The sequence below is a fragment of the Meles meles genome, chromosome 12 (assembly GCF_922984935.1).
Source record: "Meles meles chromosome 12, mMelMel3.1 paternal haplotype, whole genome shotgun sequence".
NCBI classification, from domain to species: domain Eukaryota; kingdom Metazoa; phylum Chordata; class Mammalia; order Carnivora; family Mustelidae; genus Meles; species Meles meles.
Genome location: NC_060077.1, coordinates 861,578 through 886,486, shown reverse-complemented (window position 1 = coordinate 886,486; position 24,909 = coordinate 861,578). Strand labels below are relative to the sequence as shown.

At 50.5% G+C, this 24,909-nt stretch overlaps 1 pseudogene; it reads right to left on the bottom strand.

Moving 5' to 3' along the window:
• Nucleotides 1–6,701: 6,701 nt before the first annotated feature.
• The window catches only part of LOC123954362, a 36,998-nt pseudogene continuing 18,790 nt past the window's right edge, over nt 6,702–24,909 (bottom strand).

Genomic DNA, 24,909 nt, shown 5'->3' with positions numbered 1-24,909 from the left:
AAGACAAAGATTGCATCCAGGGGTGTCTCCATCAGTTCAGAAGCAGCCTTCGGCTCTGCTCTTTTTCCCAGACTCATTGGAATGTCTGCCAACTCAGGCTCCCCACTCAGAGAAGTCAGCATCTCCCTCTCCAGCTCCCTCACTGATTAAGAACTCTGTGTCTCTCTGTCACATACATGCAAGCACATCCTTGAGAAAAAACAACAACAAAGAAACAGTAGATAAGGATTGACTGGGGCCAGAGGATCGTTTATTCAATTTGGACCTATGTCCCTAACGCAGCCAGGTCCAAAGCACCTCCCACCATCCTACAATGCCAGACTTTGGCTCTGAGCTCCCTTGTTTGTTCTCCTCTTCTTCGTCTTCCTGCATCTCCCCACCAACATGGAGCATCCACTCTCTGTCCCGTTGGAATGGCCCATTGTTTTCCCATTGTTCGTCCTCACCTGGATCCTTTAGAATATGCCCGTCATCCATAGCAGGCACTGTATGATTTTCCCGTGAAAACCATTGCAGATGAAAATGGGAGGTTTAAGGCAGGCTTGTGCTGCAACATCTCCATTTAGTTCCACAGAGGGAAGCTGCACCACCCTGCGGGAATGCTCAGGGATCTCAGGCCGTTGAATCCTCTTCACTGTGTCCTTCTGTAGATACACGTTGTCTTCCGGAAACTGGCACAAAAGCCTTTCCGCTGGCTTCACAAGGGCAATGGTTCTCCTGCAAATTGCTCCGTGTTGGCTCCTGTTGACTCCAAACTGATGAGTCTGTCCTGGGCCTAAGGTTTTAGTGTGTAGGGTCTGCCTTTGGTGCTTGGTCAGAATGGCTGATGGGGAAACCTACTTGGCATGGTTTCTGGAGATGCTAGAGGAATTTCTTTTCTCGCTTTGAAGACTCCAGACATGTCTTTTGCATGGTTTCCGGTGTTTACTGTGAACTTTCGTCGGGTGGCCCTTTTCTTGGTCAGAAGATTACTGATTGGTTCGGAGAACCATGCACATGTGCGGAGCATGGAATTCCTCGCCTGAGGCTTGGTTGTAGTCCTGACCATTTCTTGACATTTCGGGGATAAGATGGAATTGTGGATCCTTGTCCTTCTCAGGAGTGCAGAGGGCTGGTGGTGACAGTCCCGGTCAAAGACTATACACTCGGTCCTGGAAAAGGTGACACCGACTCACTTTGACAACTGCCTTGGTGAAATACCCAGGCGGTACCAATGGTTTGGGACGACTTTGGAACATCCTGGCTGACCCATGACTACTAAAGCCATGTGGAATGATTAGATATGGTTTGGGGAGGGGTGGTTGCTAGGAGCTCCTATCTTTGTGACATCACAGAAGCTCACTTCACTGAATCAGCAATCCCTCTCTCATGAGCTATGAGTCCTATGGCTTTAGGTAGGAATCCCTGGGAAGGACAAAGAAAGAGTGCTGATTGCCTGCTCATAAATTCACGTGGTTTTATCGGTTTCTCTCCCAATTCACCTTGCTATAAAAAGAGAAATGAAAATGGGCTGCAAGCGTAAGCTGAGCTGGGCTTTCCAGGCATCTATGTGGTAAGCTCTGCAACCAAGTCTTTCCATATGTGGGAGCCAGGAGCCATCAGAACGTACTCCTCCTATCCCGAAGAAGGAAATGTTGCTGCTCGGAGCAGCTCATAAGCTCCACCCTGGGAAAACCTCATGGCCTCCTGAGGCCACCCCTCCATTCTTCGGTCATGATGGACAAAAACTCCAGCGTGAGCTACCATCTTACACTCGCCGAGACTCAGCTACTGCAGATCTCGAGTCAGATGATGAACACTGGAACTGCCATGAACTTGGAACTGAACTGAACCGGTGCTTGTGTATTCTGGCTTCCGTCCTCTCCCTTCTGGCCTGCAAGCACTCCAGATAGGGAATTCTGGAGCCACAACGCAGCCTTCTGCCTGCCATCGAGATAGAAGGAACCTATGGGTTTGCACAGAATCCCCACCTGCACGGCCCTCGACGGCACACTAATATGCTAGGCCTCCCTGAGCACTAATGCTCGGTCTGACACAGCCAGAGCCCCGAATTAATATCATCCCCCATGTAGCGTGCTCCATATCTTGCAGGTGTGACCGGATATGGCCCGAGGCTTTCATATCTACCCAACCGGTGTATTCAGGCATCTGTGCTCAGACCTTAGCTCAAATCACAGCCAATGAGGAAACCTCAAGCACAACAGAGCACTACCCCATCCCTGCAGCAGGAAAAGCTTGCTGTAGGGATGGGGGTCAAACCCTCAGAGAGGGAGTCAGCTGCTTGGTCCTTTAGACCAGGCCCACACAGGATGGCCACCCTGTGCAAAAACAGGCATTGTGACCCTCAGACTGACCCGCATGTAAACAAGCCCCCTTGCTAGCTGGATTAGGAGACCGCATATCAGGCCTGCCATGTCCATTACCCAAATCCTCACCCTCAGTCGGGTGCTCCAGGCGTCTGGACTCAGAAGCCGACTCTGGAATCCCTGCTATGGCCCAACCCCTGACACGGAAAGCATCACTCTTCCTTTCCCCACGAAAGACACCAAACCCTTGGGAGCTGGGCAGAATCCCAAGAGAGGCAGAATCTCCCATGGACCCATGAGGCCACTCCTCCATTCCGTGTCCAACTGAGACATACAACCCAGACAGGAAAGCATGCATTCCCAACTCCCATCACCCTAATCAGATCCCGAGGCACTGACCTCATGGTCTGCAGATCAGCCCTGCCATCACCTCACCCCTAAACCTAACCCAAGTTTATGTTTGCAAACTTTTGTCCCCATAGCCTTGAGCGACAGGACCTCCAGGATGGGGCCTCTGGAGCCAAAGCGCAGGACGCTGCCTGCCCACCCAAAGTAAGCTCTGCCCGTTATATTTGCACAAACCCTCCATATTGGGAGAAACCTGCACTGCCCCTGAGCCACAACAAATTCTTGGCCTCCTTGGAAAAATGTGCATTCAGACACAGGCCAGACACCTACCTAGAGGCAGACAGCCAGGTCAATGGCCCTGAGTGAGACGATTGAACCTGACATACCCTAGTACCTCAACGGAAACCTAGCTTAGGTTTGCCAGCATCTGCCTCCAGAGGCAAACTCTGGAATAATTACGTATGGTCCACATTGATCCAAGAGCCACAAAACAGAACACCTCCTGGCCCCAGAAGGCAACCTGGCTCCTGGGAGCTGCGTCCAACCCACAGGGGCGGAGAATCCTGCATGGCGCCTGAGCCGGCGCCACATTATAAGGTCTCCCTGGACAAAAGCCAGCATTGTGACTCATCAGAATGAGGCTCCCTTTTACCTCAGCCCCCTAGGGCATTTGGTCCGGAGCCACCAGACCGAAACGGCCATGTTCCTGGGCTGGAAGGGTAAGTGGAACTGGACTTTCCATGCATCCAGGCGGTGCCTACTGCTGCGATGTCTTTCTATAAGGGGTTTCCTGGTGCCATCCTCACGTACTCCCCCTGTCCAGAAGAAGTAAAGCTTGCTGTTCGGAGCAGCTCACAAGCCCCAGCACTGGAAAAACTCCATGGTCTGATGAGGCCACCCCTCCATTCGTCGGCCATCATAGACACAAACTCCAGCCTGAGCGACCATCTGACATGTGCCCTGACTCAGGTGCTGGAGATCTCGAGTCGGATGCTGCCCAAAGGAAATGCCATATGCTTGGCACTGAACTGAACCGGCACTTGTGCATTCAGAATTCCATCCTCACCCTCCTGGGCTGCAAGTTCTTCACATTTTTCATTCAGAAGCCTAACGCAGGCTTCTGCCTGCCCTCCAGAAAGAAGAAGGGCCCTATGGGTCTGTCCAGAATCCCTCCGTGAGGATCACGAGATCCGTGAGACCAAGCCCAACCGGGAGGGCCGCCTTGGTCACAAACAGGCATTGTAACCCAGAGCCTGAGCTCGCTTTCAAACCAGCCCCCTCGCTAGCTGGACCAGGAGCCCGCATATCGGGCCTGACATTCCCCTAGGCCCAAATCCTCACCCTCGGTCTGCTTCTCCAGGTACACAGACCCAGAAGCCAACTCTGGAATCCCTGCTATGGAGGAACCCCTGAGACGGAAAACAGCACTCCTCCCTTTCCCCTGAAAGACACCAGACCCTTGGGAGCTGGGCAGAATCCTCACAGGGGCAGAATCTCCCATGGCCCCATGAGGCTACTGCTCCATTCTGTGGCCAACAGAGACACACAACCCAGACAGAAAAGCCTGCACTCCCGCCTCCCAAATAATTTCAGATCCCGTGGAACTGCCCTCATGGTCCGTAGATCGGACATGCCATCACCTCAACCCTAACCCTATCACGAGTTTGTGTTTGCAGAATTTTGTTTCCAAAGCCCTGGCCGACAGGCCCTCCAGGATGGAAACTCTGGAGCACAGCACAGGACACTGCCTGCCCATCCAAAGGAAATTATGCCCGTCACAGTTGCACAGGAAGCCCTCGAGATTGGGAAGTCTGGAGCCCCAGTGCAGCCTTCTCCCTGCCCTCGAAATAGAAGGAGGACCCTATGGGTCTGCCCAGGATCCCCAAGTGAGCATCATCCTGCACGGTCCTAGACGGAACCCCAATATCCAGGCCACACTGTGCACTAATGCTCTGTCTGACAGAGCATGAGCCCTGACCTCCCATCAGCCCCCCAGATAGTGGGCGCCACGCCCTGCAGATGGGACGGGAACAGGCCTGAGGCTGTCATCTCTTCCCAGCCTGGGTGTTCAGGCATCTGTGCCCAGACCATAGCTCAAATTCCGGCCAATGGGGGATCCTCAAGCACAAAAGAGCACTTCCCCTTCCCCACGGCAGTAAAAGCTTGCTGTGCGGATGGGGTCAAACACTCAGAGTGGGAGCCAGCTCCATAGCCAGGAGACCACGACCACCCATGAGGGTAGCCCTGGCCACAAACAGGCATTGTGACCATCAGCCTGAGCACGCTTTCATAAAAGCCCCCTCGTAGCTGGACCAGGAGCCCGCATTTTGGGCCTGCCATGCCCCTAGACCCAAATCCTCACCCTCGGTCGGGTTGTCCAGGCGCCCGGACCCAGAAGCCGACTCTGGAATCCCTACTATGGCGGGCCCCTGAGATGGGAAACAGCTCTCTTCCTTTCATCCAGAAATTCACCAAAACCTTGGGAGCTGTGCAAAATCCCCACAAGACAGAATCTCCCATGGACAAATAAGACCCCTCCATTCCATTACCAACCAAGACACACAACCCATACTGAAAAGCTTGCGCTCCCGTCTCCCCATCGCCCTAATTTCAGATCCCAATTCACTGCCCTCATGGTCTCCAGCTCGGGCCTGCCATCACCTTCCCCCTCACCCCAACACGAGTTTGTATCCAGACTTTTGTCCCCAGGCCCTGGCTGACAGGCCCTCCAATGGGGCATATAGAGCCACAGCACAGGACTCTGCCTGTCATCTCGAAGGATATTCTGGCCGTCATAGTTGCACAAACCTTATAGACTGGGAGACACCAGCCCCTGAGCCCACCCCACATTCGTTAGCCGCTCTGGACAGAAATGAGCAGTCTGACACATGCCAGACACCTACCTCCAGGCAGTCACCCACATCAATGGCCCTGACTCAGAAGATGGAACGTGACAAGACCCTAGGACTTCAACGGAACCCTAGGTTAGCCTTGCATGCATCTGCCTCCAGAGGCCGGTTCTGGAATTCCTACCTATGCTCCAACGTTAGGACCCTGAGCCACAAAACAGAACACCTCCTGTCCCCAGAAGGCAACCTGGCTCTTGGGAGCTGCGTCCAGCCCTCAGGGGAGGAGAATCCTGCATGGCGACTGAGACCCCGCCACATTCTACAGTCTCCCTGGACACAAGCAATCATAGTGACCCGTCAGCATGAGGTTCCCTGTAAACTCAGCCCCTGGCCCTTGCCCCGAGTGACCAGATCGAATCGGCTTTGTTCCTGGGCTGAAAGGATGAGCTGAGCTGGGTTTTCCAGACGTATATGTGGTGATCTCTGCTATGTCTTTCCATATGGGGAAACCTGGAGCTGGGTTTTCCAGACATATATGTGGTGATCTCTGCTATGTCTTTCCATATGGGGGAAACCTGGAGCCATCACAATGGACTCCCCCTGTCCTGCAGAAGGAAAGCCTGCTGTTCAGAGCAGCTTACAAGCCCCAGCCTGAGAAAACCTTCATGGCCTCATGAGGCCACCTCTCTATTCACTGTCCATCATAGACACAAACTCCAGCTTGTGCGACCATCTGACACTCGCCCTGACTCAGGTGTTGAAGATCTCAATTCAGACGCTGCACATTGGAACGGCCATGTGCTCGGCACGGACATGAACCGGCGCTTCTGTGATCTGACATCGGTTCTCACCCTCCTGGTGTGCAAGCCCTCCAGATTGGGAATGCTGGAGCCACAACGCAGCCTTCTGCCTGCCTTCCAGAAAGATGAAGGACCCTAGGGTATTAAGTTCCATGATCAAAGGAACGAGACTGACACAAAGTGAAGATCAAGCAAAGCTTTATTTCACCCCATGCATCAAAAATCAGACCAACCAGTCAGGGCCGTCTCTTACAAAGAGGTGACAACGCCCAGGACAGGAACCCCGATTACTTCCCTTACCCGACGATATCCCCTACCTGACAATTCCCGCTACTCAAAGAGTCCAACTACCTGACGATTTCCCCAACCCGATGATTCCCGCTACCCCACGATTCCCGCTACCTAACAACGGCTGCTACCCCAGGGCCCCCCAGGTTAGCCTGCATAAGCTTACCTCTCCTCAGTGCCTCCTCCATGGTCTGCTGAGTGTATTTCACACTGTTCGGAAAGAATGCCTCATAGGAACTTCCGAATCCATAGATATTGAAGTAACAGCCCATAGGCAAACCCTTCGGCAGCAAAATCAGTGTTTCTTGGCTTCCACTATGCGTAGCTGACACTTATCCTGTTTACTTATGGGGGACTGCATACTTCCTGAGTGGTCCATGAGGAAGATGAATTCTCCAGAGATGACAGGTGACTGAGATTCTGGGATATTTTGGCAGAAATACACCATCGCAGATGGATCTTTCATGAAACCATCTGAGTTGTCTCCAGGTTGCCCCATCTCCACAGCTATAGTGGGGGTATGCACCTCACTGTAGTAAATCAGGAGTTCCACATCTCGATCAAATTTGTGTCCATCAGCCAAGGAAACCTGGGTAGAAGTCTTATCTTCTCCAAGGTACTTGGTAGGACTGAAGGGGCAGTTGGACTGGGTCCTCTCAATGTCATGCTGGGAACTGACGGTGGCAACCATGCTGAGTGTATAGGGCAGGTCCTCCAAAGGAACGACAGGAGTCTTCATATCAAGGCAACTGTCCTCAAATGATCCAGAGCCATGGTACTGAGGATTCAAGACAGCTGGGAGCATGTAGCGCAGGGCTCTATCTCTTTCCAAGGGGAGATCCTGCCCACACTTCAGGGTGATTGCTACATTCGACCCTGGGTTCAGGTTCCCCACACTGTAACAGAAGACGTCCTTGGAGTACTTGTCCTCCTCCAGTAGGAAAGCTTGGCGGCGGTTGCTAATGGCACTCTCATAGATGCTGTGGGCCTTTGTTTTCTCCTTTAATTCTGCATTAATTTTCTCCCCATCCAACTTGGCCTCAAAGCTGTAGACAGCTGAGTCATCATCCATGGGGAACACAAAGAAGGTCTCCAAAGGAACTTCCTCCTCATTCTTAGAGTTTAAGGTAGCAGACACACGAGGCACAAAGTCACGAATGGACAAGGTCACAGAGATGCTCTTCAGGGGTACTGGTTCCTCTCTGAGGGTTAGTAGGCCACCCTGGAGCACCCTGGTGATGCAGGACTACAAGGATGGCTTCCAGGTGAAGAGAGAGCAGAGAGCAGTCTTCTACTGTTAGGAATGAGACCGACGATGGCACGCCTGGTGGCACCGCTCCCCCACGAGGCTGCTTCCTGATGATGATGCTCCGGCAGCGCTGCTGGCCAGCGAGGCCGCTCCCCGGCTGGCAAGGCCACTCCCCAGCTGGCGAGGCCGCTCCCCAGTTGGCGAGGCTGCTCCCCGGCTGGTGAGGCCGCTGCCCAGCAACGCTTATGATGCTCTGGAAGTGCTGCTCCCCAGCTGACAAGGCCACTGTTGGGGTGGTGAGGCCGCTTCCTGGCTGGCGAGGCTGCTGCCAGGCTGGCGAGGATGCTCCCTGGCTGGCGAGGCCGCTGCCCGGTGTACCAATGAACGCTGGTCCCAACAAACTGAAAAATGCTGCTCCCAACAAACCAAGAAATGCTGCTCCTGAAGAACCGACGAACACACACACACACACACACACACACACACACACAAACAAAAACAAAAACAAAAAAAAAACAAAACCGGCCCCACACTACCTCACAGACTGACCTTCATAGGGATGGCGGAGCCCGGCCCACTCACAGGTGGCCAATTAGACTGCAGCACACAGAGAAAGCTGCACAGTCACGCTCAGTCAGCAGTATGGGCAGTGAATAGAATTCCAATTTACCATAGTAAATATGTGTGCACCCAACTGATTGGACGTCTCCATCCAGCTGGCCCGTCCCTACATCTGGGGTCTGCAAGCAAGTTCCTCCAGGAGGGACAGGGTCAATCCAAGCCAACAACAAAAGGGCGCCCTCCACCCAACCAGGCCCCTACATTAGGGTTCTACCCAGCATCCCGACACGAGGATCAACCTGCACGGACCTCAATGGCACCCCAATATCCTACGCCTCCCTGTCCACTAATGCACTGTGTGACACAGCCTGAGCCCCGACCTCCCATCAGCCCGGAAGGTAGTGGACCAAATACCCTGCAGGTGGGACCTGCCATGGCGAGAGACTGTCAACTCTATCTGACCTGGGCATTCAGGCACCTGTGCCCAGACCACAGCTCAAATAGCGGCCTATGGGGGAACCTCAAACATAGAAGAGCACTCCTCCTTCCCCACGATGGCAAAAGCTTGCTGTGGGGATGGGGGTCTAAAGTTCAGTGTGGGGACCAGCTGCATGGCCCATGAGACCACACACACCCAGGAGGGCCGCCCTGGACACAAACAGGCATTGTGACTTTCAGCCTGAGCACGCTTTCAAACCACCCCTGGCTAGCTGGACCAGGAGTACCCATATCGGGCGTGACATGACACTAGGTCCCAGTCCTCACCCTCGGTCGGGTTCTCCAGACGCCCGGACCCAGAAGATGACTCTGGAATCCTAGCTATGGTGGGACCACTGAGGCGGAAAAGACACTCTTTCCCTTCCCCCCAAAAGAGACCAAACCCTTGGGAGCTGGGCAGAATTCTCACAGAGGCAGAATCTCCCATGGCCCCATGAGGCTACCACTACATTCTGTGGCCAACTGAGACACACAACCCAGACAGAGAAGCCTGCACTCCCACGTCCCCATAGCTCTCATTAAAGATTGCACAGAGCTGCTCTCACTGTCTGTAGATCGCCGCTGCAATCACCTCGCCCCTAACCCTATCCCGAGATTGTGTTTGCAGACTTTTGTCCCCAAAGCCTTGGCCAACTGGCCCTCTAGGATGGGGCCTCTGGATCCACAGAGCAGGACTTTGCTGCCCACCGAAAGGAAGCTCTGCCCATCACATTTGCACAAGCTGACTTCTGCTATAATGTCCTTCCATATGGGGCAACCTGGTACCATCAAAACGGACTCCCCATGTCCCACAAAAGGAATCTTGCTGTTCAGAGCATCCCACAAGCTCCTGCCCGGAAAAGCTCTATGGCCTCATGTGGCTACACCTCCATTCTTCGGCCAGCATGGACACAAACTCCAGCATGAGCTACCATCTGGCATGTGCCCTGACTCAAGTACTGGAGATCTGGAGTCAGAGGCTGCACATTGGAAATGCCATGTCCTCAGCACTGAACTGGACCAGCGCTTGTGCGTTCAGATTTCCGTCCTCACTCTCCTGGCCCGCAACACCTCAAGATTGTTCATTCTGGAGCCACAGCACAGTCTTCTGCCTGCCCTATATAAAGAAGAAGGGCCCTAGGGGTCTGCACAGAATCCCCACCTGAGGATAAACCAGCACAGATCTCGAAGGCACCCCAACATCCTGGGCCGCCCTGTGCACCAATGCTCTGTCTGACACAGCCTAAAACCCGACCTTCCATCAGCCCCCCAGGGAGCGGGCCCCATATCCTGCAGGTGTGACCTGCCGTGGCCAGAGACTTTCATCTCTGCCCAACCTGGGTATTCACCTGTCTGTGGCCAGACCATAGCTCAAATCCCAGTCTATGGGCGGAAACTCAAGCATAAAGACCACTCCTCCTTCCCCATGACGGGAAAAGATTGATGTGGGGATGGGGGTCTATACCTCAGGGTGGGAGCCAGCTGCCTTTTCCATGAGACCACGCCCACCCAGGAAGGCTGCTTTGGGCTCAAACAGGCATTGTGACCCTCAGCCTGAGACCGCTTTCATACCAGCCCCCTCACTAGCTGGATCAGGAGCCTGCATATCGGGCCTGACATGCCCCAAGGCCCAAATCCTCACGCTCGGTTGGGTTCTCCAGGTGCCCTGGACCGAGAAGCCGACCATGTAATCCCTGCTGTGGCGGGACCCCTGAGACGGAAAACAGCACTCTTCGCTACCCCCGTAAAGACACCTAAACCTTTATAGCCAGGCAGAATCCTCACAGAGGCAGAATCGCCCATGGCCCCATGAGTCTACGGCTACATTCCGTGGCCAACCGAGACACATAACCCACACAAAAAAGACTGCGCTCCCGCCACCCCATCGCCCTCATTTCGGATCCTGAGGCACTGCCCTACTGTCTACATATAGGGCTGCCATCACCTCGTCCCTGACAGTATCACGAGTTTGTGTTTGCAGACTTGTCCCCAAAGCCCTGGCCAACAGGCCCTCTAGGATGGGTCTCTAGAGCCACAGCGCAGGACTCTGCCTGCCCACCCGAAGGGAACTCTGCCCGTTACATTTGCACAAACCCTCCAGATTGGGAGACACCAGCAATGCCCTGGAGCGTACCCCAAATTCAATGTCCACCAAGGAAAAACGGTGCATTCAGACACATGCCAGACACCTCCCTCCAGGGAGACACTCAGGTGAATGGCCCTGAGTCAGAAGATGGAATACCCCTATGACCTCAACGGAACCGTTCCTAGGTGAGGTTTGCAGGCATCTGTCTCCAAATGCAAACTCTGGAATACTTACTTATGGCCCAACACTTGATTCATGAGCCGCAGAAAAGAACACTTCCTATCCCAAGAATGAAACCTGGACCTTGGGAGTTGCATCCAACCCTCAGAGGAGGAGAATCCTGCATGGCACCTGAACCCCCGCCATATTCTAAGGTCTCCCTGGACACAAGCCAGCCTTGTGACCCATCAGAATGAGGCTCCCTTTCACCTCAGCCCCCTGCACACTTTGACCCAGTGCCAACAGATCAAAATGTCCTTGTTCCTGGGCTGGAAGGGTAAGTATTACTGGGCATAACAGGCATCCATGTGATGACTTCTGCTACGATGTCTTTCCATACAGGGGACCCTGGTGCCATCAAAATTTACTCCCCCTGTCCCGCAAAAGGAAAGCTTGCTGTTCGGAGCAGCTCACAAGCCCAGGACTGGGATGACTTCCATGGCCACATGAGGCCACCCCTCCATTCTTCAGGCATCATGGACACAAACTCCAGCGTGAGCAAACATCTGACACTTGCCCTGACTCAGGTGCTGAAGATCTCAAGTCAGACGCTGCACATTTTTAATGATATCTGTTCGGCACTGAACTGAACAGGCGCTTGTGCTTTCAGAATTCTGTCTTCACCCTCATGGCCCACAAGCCCACTAGTTTGTTCATTCTGGAACCACAACGCTGTGTTCTGCCTGCCCTCCACAAAGAAGAAGTGCCCTAGGGGTCTGCCAAGAATGCCCCCGTGAGGATCAACCTGCACGAATCTCGATGGCAGCCCAATGTCTTAGGCCGCCCTGTGCAAAAATGCTCTGTCTGGGGGGGAGGAGTCAAGATGGCAGAGAAGTAGCAGCCTGAGACTACATCAGGTAGCAGGAGATCAGCTCGATAGCTTATCTAAACATTGCAAACACCTACAAATCTAACGGGAGAGCGAAGAGAAGAAGAATAGCAACTCTAGAAACAGAAAATCAACCACTTTCTGAAAGGTAGGACTGGAGGAGACGTGAATCTAAAATGACGGGAAGATAGACCGTGGGGGGAGGGGCCGGCTCCCGGCAAGTGGCGGAGCAACGGAGCACAAATCAGGACTTTTAAAAGTCTGTTCCACTGAGGGACATTGCTCCCGGGGCTAAACCAGGGAGAAGCCCACGCTGGGCCAGCGTGGTCCCAGGCCCCACAGGGTCACAGAAGGATTGGGGGTGTTGGAGTGTCGGAGAGCTCGCAGGTATTAGAACGGAGAAGCCGGCTGGAGAGACAGAGCCGAGGACTGAACTCTCAGCTCGGGGTTACCTTGAACTGGTCGCGGGCTGGGTGAGCTCGGAGCGTGGCTAGAGGCTGGGGATACAGGAGTGATTGGGTGCTGTCCTCTGGGGACGCACTGAGGAGTGGGGCCCCAAGCTCTCGGCTCCTCGGGGCCGGAGACTGGGAGGCCGCCATTTTCATTCCCGTCCTCCGGAACTCTACGGAAAGCGTTCAGGGAACAGAAGCTCCCAAAAGCGAACCCGAGCCGATTACTTAGTCCGGCCGCCCGTAAGGGCAGTGCAATCCCGCCTCGGGCAAAGACACTTGAGAGTCACTACAACAGGCCCCTCCCCCAGAAGATCAACAAAATATCCAGCCAGGACGAAGTTCATCTATCAAGGAGAAAGCAGATTCAATTCCTAAGACAGCAGAGCAATTCCAGAGGAGGAGAAAGCAAAGCACGGAACTCCTGGCTTTCTCCCCATGATTCTTTAGTCTTGCGGCTACTTCAATTTTTTTTTCCTTCTTTCAATTTTTTTTCTTTTTTCTTCTTCTGCTAAATTTTTTAAAACTTTTACCATTTTTTTAACATTTTTTGACTAGTTCATCTAAATATATATATTTATTCTTTCTTTTGTATATTTTTTATTTGTTTTATTTTTAATTTTTTTTTCTTTTTTTTCAGAACCTGTTTTTATCCCCTTACTCCCCCCCACAATTTGGGGTCTCTTCTGATTTGGTTACAGCGCATTTTTCCGGGGTCTTTGCCACGCTTTTAGTAGTTTATTTGCTCCTTCATACCCTCTTATCTGGACAAAATGACAAGGCGGAAAAAAATCACCACAACAAAAGAACAAGACACAGTACCGAAGGCTAGGGACCTAATCAACACAGACATGGGTAATATGTCAGATCAAGAGTTCAGAATGACGATTCTGAACATTCTAGCCGGGCTCGAAAAAGGCATGGAAGATATTAGAGAAACCGTCTCTGGAGATATTAAAGCCCTTTCTGGAGAAATTAAAGAACTAAAATCTAACCAAGTTGAAATCAAAAAAGCTATTAATGAGGTGCAATCAAAAATGGAGGCTCTCACTGCTAGGATCAATGAGGCAGAAGAAAGAATTAGTGATATAGAAGACCAAATGACAGAGAATAAGGAAGCCGAGCAAAAGAGGGACAAACAGCTACTGGACCATGAGGGGAGAATTCGAGAGATAAGTGACACCATAAGACGAAACAACATTAGAATAATTGGGATTCCAGAAGAAGAAGAAACAGAGAGGGGAGCAGAAGGTCTATTGGAGAGAATCATTGGAGAGAATTTCCCTAATATGGCAAAGGGAACAAGCATCAAAATCCAGGAGATGCAGAGAACCCCCCTCAAAGTCAACAAGAATAGGTCCACACCCCGTCACCTAATAGTAAAATTGACAAGTCTTAGTGACAAAGAGAAAATCCTGAAAGCAGCCCGAGAAAAGAAGTCTGTAACATACAATGGTAAAAATATTAGATTGGCGGCAGACTTATCCACAGAGACCTGGCAGGCCAGAAAGAGCTGGCATGATATATTCAGAGCACTCAACGAGAAAAACATGCAGCCAAGAATACTCTATCCAGCTAGGCTATCATTGAAAATAGAAGGAGAGGTAAAAAGTTTCCAGGACAAACAAAAACTGAAAGAATTTGCAAACACCAAACCAGCTCTCCAGGAAATATTGAAAGGGGTCCTCTAAGCAAAGAGAGAGCCTAAAAGTAGTAGATCAGAAAGGTACAGAGACAATATACAGTAACAGTCACCTTACAGGCTAATAACGGCACTAAATTCATATCTCTCAATAGTTACCCTGAATGTTAATGGGCTAAATGCCCCAATCAAAAGACACAGGGTATCAGAATGGATAAAAAAAAACAAAACCCATCAGTATGTTGCCTACAAGAAACTCATTTTAGACGCGAAGACACCTCCAGATTGAAAGTGAGGGGGTGGAAAACAATTTACCATGCTAATGGGCATCAGAAGAAAGCTGGGGTGGCAATCCTTATATCAGATCAATTAGATTTTAAGCCAAAGACTATAATAAGAGATGAGGAAGGACACTATATCCTACTCAAAGGGTCTGACCAACAAGAAGATCTAACAATTTTAAATATCTATGCCCCTAACGTGGGAGCAGCCAACTATATCAACCAATTAAGAACAAAATCAAAGAAACACATCAATAATTATACAATAATAGGAGGGGACTTGAACACTCCCCTCACTGAAATGGACAGATCATCCAAGCAAAAGATCAACAAGGAAATAAAGGCCTTAAATGACACACTGGACCAGATGGACATCACAGATCTATTCAGAACATTTCATCCCAAAGCAACAGAATACACATTCTTCTCTAGTGCACAGGGAACCTTCTCCAGAATAGATCACATCCTGGGTCACAAATCAGGTCTCAACCGGTATCAAAAGATTAGGATCATTCCCTGCATATTTTCAGACCACAATGCTCTGAAGCTAGAACTCAATCACAAGAGGAAAGCTGGAAAGAACCCAAATACATGGAGACTAAACAGCATCCTTCTAAAGAATGAATGGGTCAACCAGGAAATTAAAGAATAATTGGAAAAATTCATGGAAACAAATGATAATGAAAACGCAACAGTTCAAAATCTGTGGGACACAGCAAAGGCAGTCCTGAGAGGAAAATATATAGCGGTACAAGCCTTCCTCAAGAAACAAGAAAGGTCTCAAGTACACAACCTAACCCTACACGTAAAGGAGCTGGAGAAAGAACAAGAAAGAAACCCTAAACCCAGCAGGAGAAGAGAAATCATAAAGATCAGAGCAGAAATCAACGAAATAGAAACCAAAAAAACAATAGGAAAAATCAATGAAACTAGGAGCTGGTTCTTTGAAAGAATCAATAAGATTGATAAACCCCTGACCAGACTCATCAAAAAGAAAAGAGAAAGGACCCAAATCAATAAAATCATGAATGAAAGAGGAGAGATCACAACTAACACCAAAGAAATACAGACAATTATAAGAACATACTATGAGCAACTCTACACCAACAAATTGGACAATCTGGAAGAAATGGATGCATTCCTAGAGACATATAAACTACCACAACTGAACCAGGAAGAAATAGAAAACCTGAACAGGCCCATAACCAGTAAGGAGATTGAAACAGTCATCCAAAATCTCCAAACAAACAAAAGCCCAGGGCCAGACGGCTTCCCAGGGGAATTCTACCAAACATTTAAAGAAGAACTCATTCCTATTCTCCTGAAACTGTTCCATAAAATAGAAATGGAAGGAAAACTTCCAAACTCATTTTATGAGGCCAGCATCACCTTGATCCCAAAACCAGACAAGGATCCCACCAAAAAAGAGAACTACAGACCAATATCCTTGATGAACACAGACGCAAAAATTCTTGCCAAAATACTAGCCAATAGGATTCAACAGTACATTAAAAGGATTATTCACCACGATCAAGTGGGATTTATTCCAGGGCTGCAGGGTTGGTTCAACATCCGCAAATCAATCAATGTGATAGAACACATTAATAAAAGAAAGAACAAGAACCATATGATACTCTGAATAGATGCTGAAAAAGCATTTGACAAAGTACAGCATCCCTTCCTGATCAAAACTCTTCAAAGTGTGGGGATAGAGGGCACATACCTCAATATTATCAAAGCCATCTATGAAAAACCCACCGCAAATATCATTCTCAATGGAGAAAAACTGAAAGCTTTTCCGCTAAGGTCAGGAAGACGGCAGGGATGTCCATTATCACCACTGCTATTCAACATAGTACTAGAAGTCCTAGCCTCAGCAATCAGACAACAAAAAGAAATTAAAGGCACGCAAATTGGTAAAGAAGAAGTCAAACTATCACTCTTCACAGATGATATGATACTATATGTGGAAAACCCAAAAGACTCCACTCCAAAACTGCTAGAACTTGTCCAGGAATTCAGTAAAGTGTCAGGATATAAAATCAATGCACAGGAATCAGTTGCATTTCTGTACACCAACAACAAGACTGAAGAAAGAGAAATTAAGGAGTCAATCCCATTCACAATTGTACCCAAAACTATAAGATACCTAGGAATAAACCTAACCAAAGAGACTAAGAATCTATACACAGAAAATTATAAAGTACTCATGAAAGAAATTGAGGAAGACACAAAAAAATGGAAAAATGTTCCATGCTCCTGGATTGGAAGAATAAATATTGTGAAAATGTTTATGCTACCTAAAGCAATCTACACATTTAATGCAATCCCTATCAAAATACCAACCATTTTTTCAAAGAAATGGAACAAATAATCCTCAAATTTATATGGAACCAGAAAAGACCTCGAATAGCCAAAGGAATATTGAAGAACAAAACCAAAGTTCGTGGCATCACAATTCCGGACTTCAAGCTCTATTACAAAGCTGTCATCATGAAGACAGCATGGTACTGGCACAAAAACAGACACATAGATCCGTGGAACAGAATAGAGAGCCCAGAAATCGACCCTCAACTCTATGGTCAACTAATCTTCGACAAAGCAGGAAAGAATGTCCAATGGAACAAAGACAGCCTCTTCAATAAATGGTGCTGGGAAAATTGGACAGCCACATGCAGAAAAATGAAATTGGACCACTTCCTTACACCACACACGAAAATAGACTCCAAATGGATGAAGGACCTCAATGTGAGAAAGGAATCCATCCAAATCCTTGAGGAGAATGCAGGCAGCAACCTCTTCGACCTCAGCCGTAGCAACATCTTCCTAGGAACAACAGCAAAGGCAAGGGAAGCAAGGGCAAAAATGAACTATTGCGATTTCATCAAGATCAAAAGCTTTTGCACATCAAAGGAAACAGTTAACAAAACCAAAAGAAAACTGACAGAATGGGAGTAGATATTTGCAAACGACATATCAGATAAAGGGTTAGTATCCAAAATCTATAAGGAACATAGCAAACTCAACACCCAAAGAACAAACAATCCAATCAAGAAATGGGCAGAGGACATGAACAGACATTTCTGCCAAGAAGACATCCAGATGGCCAACAGACACATGAAAAAGTGCTCCACGTCACTCGGCATCAGGGAAATACAAATCAAAACCACAATGAGATATCACCTCACACCAGTCAGAATGGCTAAAATTAACAAGTCAGGAAATGACAGATGCTGGCGAGGATGCAGAGAAAGGGGAACCCTCCTCCACTGTTGGTGGGAATGCAAGCTGGTGCAACCACCCTGGAAAACAGCATGGAGGTTCCTCAAAATGTTGAAAATAGAACTACCCTATGACCCAGCAATTGCACTACTGGGTATTTACCCTAAAGATACAAACGTAGTGATCCGAAGGGGCACGTGTACCCGAATGTTTATAGCAGCAATGTCTACAATAGCCAGACTATGGAAAGAACCTAGATGTCCATCAACAGATGAATGGATCAAGAAGATGTGGTATATATACACAATGGAATACTATGCAGCCATCGAAAGAAATGAAATCTTGCCATTTGTGACGACGTGGATGGAACTAGAGCGTATCATGCTTAGTGAAATAAGTCAATCGGAGAAAGACAACTATCATATGATCTCCCTGATATGAGGACATGGAGAATCAACATGGGGGGTTAGGGCGATAGGAGAAGAATAAATGAAACAAGATGGGATTGGGAGGGAGACAAACCATAAATGACTCTTAATCTCACAAAACAAACTGGGGGTTGCTGGGGGGAGGTGGGATTGGGAGAGGGGGAGCGGTCTATGGACATTGGGGAGGGGAGGTGAACCATAAGAGACTATGGACTCTGAAAAACAACCTGAGGGTTTTGAAGGGTCAGGGGTGGGAGGTTGGGGCAACCTGAGGGTTTTGAAGGGTCAGGGGTGGGAGGTTGGGGGAACAGGTGGTGGGTAATGGGGAGGGCACGTTTTGCATGGAGCACTGGGTGTTGTGCAAAAAGAATGAATACTGTTACGCTGAAAAAATAAATATAATGGGGAAAGAAGAAAAAAAAACAAACATGTCTTAGACGAAAGGACCAAATGATTGTAGCAGGCACCTAATGTGGGACTTGCGATATGTCAGGCACTGTCTAAATAGAATACGTGTTTCTTTTTGATCCTCAAAACCCTACAAGTTCCATATTATTACTGCCAGTCCTAATTGACAGATAGTAATTTGAGTCATAAAGAAATTAAGTAGACTGTCTAAAGCGACATGACTTGCAAGTGAGATTCAGAAGCAGACAGACTGATGCTGAGGCTAGGGTCCCAAACAGCACCTACAACGCCTCTCACAAAGACCATGCTGTGGGCTTCACATTTTCCACAGCCTCTGTGTAAAGCAAGGACCAAGGCTTCGGAAGCAGCTTTACCATTTGAGATTTTACAAAGTGTTTAGGAATGTAGCAATAAATTATTCAATTCAATAAATAGATATTCTGTTTGTATGTTCATGTACATTTTTGTACTAAACACTCTGGACTTGTATTTTCTTCAGGAAGACCTAAAGGGGAAATAAAGAAGGAAGAAAACCTCCTGGTGAGAAAAATGTTATGACCATAATAAAATGGCTTTTTAAATATGAAAAAAAAATGCTCTCTCTGACACAGACTGAGAGCTGACCTCCAATCAGCCATGCGTGTAGCGAGCCCCATATACTACACGTGGGACTTGCCAAAGCCAGAGACTCTAATCTCTACCCAACCTGGGTATTCTGGGTTCTGTGTCCAGACCACAGCTCAAATCCTGGCCTATGGGGGAACTGCAAGCACCAAAGAGTACTCCTCCTTCCTCATGATGGGAAAAGCTTGCTGTGGGGATAGGGGTCTAATCCTCAGAGTGGCAGCCAGCTGCATGGCCCATGAGACCATGCCAAACCCAGAGGGCTTCCCTGGCCACAAACAAGCATTGTGACCCTCAGCCTGAGTCTGCTTTAAAACCGGTCCCCCTCACTAGCTGGACCAGGAGCCCACATATTGGGCCTGGCATGCCCCTAGGCCTAAATATTCACCCTCGGTCAGGCTTTCCAGGCACCTGCACCCGGAAGCCCACTCTGGAATCCCTGCAATGGCGGTACTCATGAGATGGAAAACAGCACTCTTCCCTTCCCCCCAAAAGACACCAAATCCTTGGGAGCCAGGCAGAATCCATGCAGAGGCAGAATCGCCCATGGCCCGGTGAGGCTACCACTTCATTCTGTGGCCAACTGAGACACACAACCCAGGCAGAAAAGCCTGTGCTCCCGCCTCCCCATCGCCCTCATTTCAGATCCCGCGGCACTGCCCTCACTGTCCCTAGATCAGGCCTGCCATCACCTCACCCAGAAACCTATCCCGAGTTTGTGTTTGCAGACATTTGTCCCCGAAGACCTGTCCGACAAGCCCTCCAGGATGGGGCCTCTGGAGGCGCAGCATAGGACTCTGAATGCCCACCCAAAGGAAACTCTGCCCGTCACTTTTGCACAAAACCTCCAGATTGGGAGACAACTACAATGCCCTTGAGCCCACCCCAAATTCGTTGGCCGCCTTGGGAAAAAGGCACATTCGGACAAATGCCAGACACCTACCACCTGGCAGATACCCAGGTCTATGGCCCTGAGTCAGAAGATGGAACCTGACATACCCCTAGGAACTCTACAGAACCCTAGCTTAGCCTTGCAGGCATCTGCCTCCAGAGGCAAACTCTGAAATACCTATATGTGGTCCAACACTTTCTCGCTTAGCCATAAAACAGAACACCTCCTGTCCCCAGAATGCAACCTGGCTCTTGGGTGCTCTGTCCAAACCTCAAGGGCAGAGATTCCTGCATTGCACCTGAGCGCATGCCACATTCTAAGGTCTCCCTGGACACAAGCCAGCATTGTGACCCATCAGAATGGGGCTCATTGTCACCTCAGTCCCTTGGACACTTTGCCCCAGAGAAACCAGATCCAAACGGCCTTGTACCTGGGATGGAAGGTTAAGTGGAGCTGGGCTTTCCAGGCATCCACGTGGTGACTTCTGCTACGACGTCTTTCCATATGGAGGACCCTGGTGCCATCAAAACGGACTCCCCCTCTCCCACAGAAGGAAAGCTTGCTGTTCGGAGCAGCTCAAGAACCGCAGCCTGGGAAGACCTATATGGCCTCATGAGGCCACCCCTCCATTCGTCGGCCATCACGGACACAAACTCGAGCGTGAGCGACCATCTGATACGTGCCCTGACTCAGATGCTGGAGATCTCGATCAGACGCTGTGCAGTGGAAATGCCATGTGCTCTGCACTGGACTGAACCAGCGCTGCTGCATTCAGAATTTTGTCCTCAGCCTCCTGGACAGCAGGAACACCAGATTGTTCATTTTGGAGCCACAACGCAGTCTTCAGCCTGCCCTCAAGTAAGAAGAAGTGCCCTGGGTGTCTGCCGAGAATATCCATGTGAGGATCAACCTGCACGGACCTCGATGGCACCCCAATGTCCTAGGCCGCCCAGTGCACTAATGCTCTGTCCGACAAGGCCTGAGCTCCGACCTCCCATCAGCCTTCCAGGTAGCTACCCCTATATCCTTCCGTTGGGACCTGCCATGGCCAGAGACTGTCATTTCAACCAAACCTGGGTAGTCAAGCATCTCCGCACAGACCATAGCTCAAATCCCTGCCTATAGGGGAACCTCAAGCATAAAAGAGCACTCCTCCTTCCCCATGATGGGAAAAGCTTGCTGTGGCGAAGGGGATCTAACATTCAGAGTAACCCATGAGACCACGCCCACCAGGAGGGCTGCCCTGGACACAAACAGGCATTGTGATCCTCAGTCTCTGCCAGCTTTCAAACCAGCACCCACGCTACCTGGAACATGCACTCGCATATTGGGACTGACATGCCCCTAGGCACAAATCCTCACACCAGGTCACGTTCTCCTGGCACCCGGACACAGAAGCCGACTCTGGAATCCCTGCAATAGTGGGAACACTGAGACAGAAAACAGCACTCTTCCCTTCCTCCCGAAAGACACCAAACCCTTGGGAGTCAGGCAGAATCCTAACAGAGGCAGAATCTCCCATGGCCCCGTGAGGCCACCACTTCATTCTGTGTCCAACTGAGACATACAACCAAGACAGAAAAGTCTGTGCTCCAGCCTCCCCATTGCCCTCATTTCAGATCCCGTGGCACTGCCCTCACTGTCCCTAGATCGGGCCTGCCATCACCTCAGCCAGAAACCAATCCTGGGTTTGTGTTTGCAGACTTTTGTCCCTGAAGCCCCCTGTCAGACAGGCCCTCCAGGATGGGGCTTCTGGAGGCGCAGCACAGAACTCTGAATGCCCACCCAAAGGAAACCCTGCCCGTCACTTTTGCACAAAACCTCCAGATTGGGAGACAACTACAATGCCCCTGAGCCCACCCCAAATTCATTGGCCGCCTTGGAAAACAGGTGCATTCGGACACAGGCCAGAAACCTACCTCCAGGCAGAGACCCAGGGCAATGGCCTTGAGTCAGAAGATAGGACCCGGGAGATGGAAAACAGCACTCTTCCCTTCCCCCTGAAAGACACCAAACCCTTGGGAGCCGGGGCCCATGAGGCTACCACTACATTCCGTGGCCTACCGAGACACAACCGGGACAGAAAAGCCTGCGCTCCCGCCTCCCCATCACCCTCATTTCAGATCCCACGGCAATGCCTTCACAGTCTGCAGATCGGGACTGCCGTCACCTCACCCCTAACCCTATCCAGAGTTTGTGGTTTCAGACTTTTGTCCCCAAGGCCTGGAAGAGAGACCCTCCAGGATGGGGCCTCTGGAGTCACAGTGCCAGTCTCTTCCTGCCCACCTGAAGGAAATTCTGCCCGTCACATTAGCACAAACACCCCACATTGGCCGACACATGCAATGCCACTGAGCCCACTCCAAATTCATTGGCCGCTTTGGAAAAAAGGTGAATCCAGACACATGCCAGTCACCTAGGTCAATGTCCCTGAGTCAGAAGATCAAACATGACATAACCCTAAGACCTCAATGGAACCATAGCTTAGCCTTGCAGGCATCTGCCTCCAGAGGCAAACTCTGGAATACCTACATATGGTCAAACACTTGATCCCTGAGCCACAAAGCAGAACACCTCCTGCCTCCAGAAGACAACCTGGCTTTTGGGAGCTGCGTCCAACCCTCAGGGGAGGAGAATCCTGCATGGCGCCAGCGTCCCTGCCACATTTAAAGTCTCCCTGGACACAAGCCAGCATTGTGACCCATAAGAATGAGGCTCCCTGTCACCTTAGTCCCGTGGGCACTTTGCCCCAGAGCCACCAGATCCAAAGGGCCTTGACCTGGGATGGAAGGCTAAGAGGAGCTGGGCTTTCCAGGCATCCATGCGGTGACTTCTGCTATGACGTCTGTCCATACAGGGGACACTGGTGCCATGCATACGGACTCCCCCTCTCCCGCAGAAGTAAAGATTGCTGTTCGTAGAAGCTCCCAAGCCTAGCCTGGGATGACCTCCATGGTATCATGAGGCCACCCTTCCACTCGTCGGCCATCATGGACACAAACTCCAGCATGAGTCACGTGCCCAGACTCAGGTGCTGAAGATCTCCTGTGAGACGCTGCACAGTGGAAATACCATGTGCTCGGCACAGACATGAACCGGCCCTTGTGCGTTCAGAATTTCGTCCTCACCCTCTTGGCCCTCCAGCCTACTAGATAGTTCATTCGGGAGCCACAACGCAATCATCTGCCTGCCCTGCTGAAAGAAGAAGGGTCCTAGGTGTCTGCCCAGAACCCCCACATGATGATCAACCTTCACCGACCTCGATGGCACCCCAATGTCCTAGGCCGCCCTGTGCACTATTGCTCTGTCTGACACAGCCTGAACCCCAACCTCCCATAAGCCCCCCAAAGTAGCGGGCCCCATATCCTGCAATTGGGACGTATCAAGGCCAGAGACGGCCATCTCTAGCCCAACATGAGTATTCAGGCATCTATGTCCGGACCATAGCTCAAATCCCGGCCTATGGGGGAACATCAAGCATGAAAGAGCATTTCTCCTTCCCCATGATGGGAAAATCTTCCTGGGGATGGGGGTCTAACCCTCAGAGTGGGATCCACCTGCATGGCTCATGAGACCATGCCCACCCAAGTGGGCTGCCCTGGCCACAAACAGGCATTGTGGGCCTGAGCCTGAGCCCGAATTCAAACCAGCCCCCCTCGCTCACTGGAACAGGAGCCTGCATGTCAGGCATGACATGCCCCTTGGCCCAAATCCTCACCATCCGTTGGGTTCCCCTAGCAGCTGGACCCAAAAGCTGACTGCGATCCCTGCTATGGCGGGAACCATGAGACGGAAAACAGCACTGTTCCCTTTCCCCTGAAAGACATCAAACCCTTGGGAGACGGGCAGAATCCTCACAGAGGCAGAATACTCCATGGCCCCATGAGGCTACTGCTACATTCCATGGGCAACCGAGACACATAACCCAGACACAAAAGTCTACACTCCCGCCTCCCCATTGAACTAATTTCAAATCCCACGGCACTGACTTCAAGGTACTCAGATTGGGCTTGCCATCACCTGGCCCAGAACCCTCTCCCGAGTTTGTGTTGCAGACTTTTGTCCCCGACGCCATGGCCGAAAGGGCTTCCAGGATGGGGCCTGTGGTTTCAACAGTGCAGGATTTTGCTGGCCCAACTGAAGGAAACTCTGCTGACATTTTCACAAACCCTCCAGATTGGGAGACACCTGGAATGCCCCGGAGCCCACCCCAAATTCATTGGCCTCCTTGGATAAAAGGCGAATCAGGATCCATGCCAGACACCTACCTCCAGGCAGACACCCAGTTCAATGGCCCTGAGTGAGTCATGTAACCTGACATACCATAGGACCTCAAGGGAAACCAAACTTAATCTTGCAGGCATCTGCCTCCAGAGGCAAACTCTGGAATACCTACATATGGTCCAACACTTGATTCCTGAACCACAAAACAGAACACCTACTGTCCCCAGAAGGCAACCTGGCTCTTTGGGTGCTGCGTCCAACCCTCAGGGGAAGAGAATCCTGCATGGAGTCTGAGCCCCCACCACATTCTAAGATATCCTTAGACAAAAGCCAGCATTGTGACCCATCAGAATGAGGCTCCCTGTTACCTCAGCACCTTAAGCACTTTGCCCCAGAGCCTCCAGATCCAAACGGCCTTGTATCTGGGCTGGACGGGTAAGCAGAGCTGGGCTTTCCAGGCTTCCATGCGATGACTTCTGCTACCACGTCTTTCCTATGGGGGACTCTGCTGCCATCCAAACGGACTCCTGCTGTGCCGCAGACAGAAAGCTTGGTGTTCAGAGCAGCTCAAAAGTCCCAGCCTGGGAAGACCTCAATGGCCTCATAAGCCACCCTTCCACTCGAGGGCCATCCTGGACATGAACACCAGCGTGAGCAACCATCTGACACGTGCACTGACTCAGGTGGTGGAGATCTCAAGACAGACGCTGCACATTGGAAATGCCAT